The sequence below is a fragment of the Delphinus delphis genome, chromosome 20 (genome assembly GCF_949987515.2).
Source record: "Delphinus delphis chromosome 20, mDelDel1.2, whole genome shotgun sequence".
NCBI lineage: Eukaryota > Metazoa > Chordata > Mammalia > Artiodactyla > Delphinidae > Delphinus > Delphinus delphis.
The window spans coordinates 8,538,994-8,539,696 of NC_082702.1; positions in this window are offsets into that span (position 1 = coordinate 8,538,994).

The window sequence follows — 703 nt, forward strand, 5'->3', positions numbered from 1 at the left end:
CCCTGTACTATACAGTAGGTTCTTATTAGTTATCTGTTTTATATATAGTAGTGTGTATGTCAATCCCAATCTCACAATTTATCCCTCCCCCACACCATCCCCTGGTAACCATAAATTTGTTTTCTACATCCATGATTCTACTTCCATTTTATAAATAAGTTCATTTGTACCCCCCCTTTTTTTTAGATTCCACATATAAGTGATAGCATATGATATTTGTCTTTCTGTTTCTGATTTACTTCACTCAGTATGACAATCTCTAGGTCCATCTATGTTGCTGCAAATGGCATTATTTTGTTCTTTTTTACTGCTGAGTAATATTCCATTGTATATATGTACCACATCTTCTTTATCCATTCCTCCGTTGATGGACATTTAGGTTGCTTTTTCCTTACAACAATCTTATGATGGAGGTACTCTTACGCTCAATTTACAGATGAGGAAACTAGGGCTCATGGAGCTTAAGTGACTTGCCCAAGGTCATGTGGCTGTTAAGTGGCCAAGGAAAAAACCCCCATACAGGTGTGTTTGAATTCCAAGTCCACGCTCTATCCGCCATGCATGTTGCCATCTCATAATTGTGATTCCTCCTCGTTCATTCTCAGGAATTAAACACCACCAAGAGCTCTCTCCTCCTTGACTCCTTACACGGCCTTGCTTGTCTAGAGAGTAGCTCTTGGCCAAGACCTGGTAGTGGAGAGCC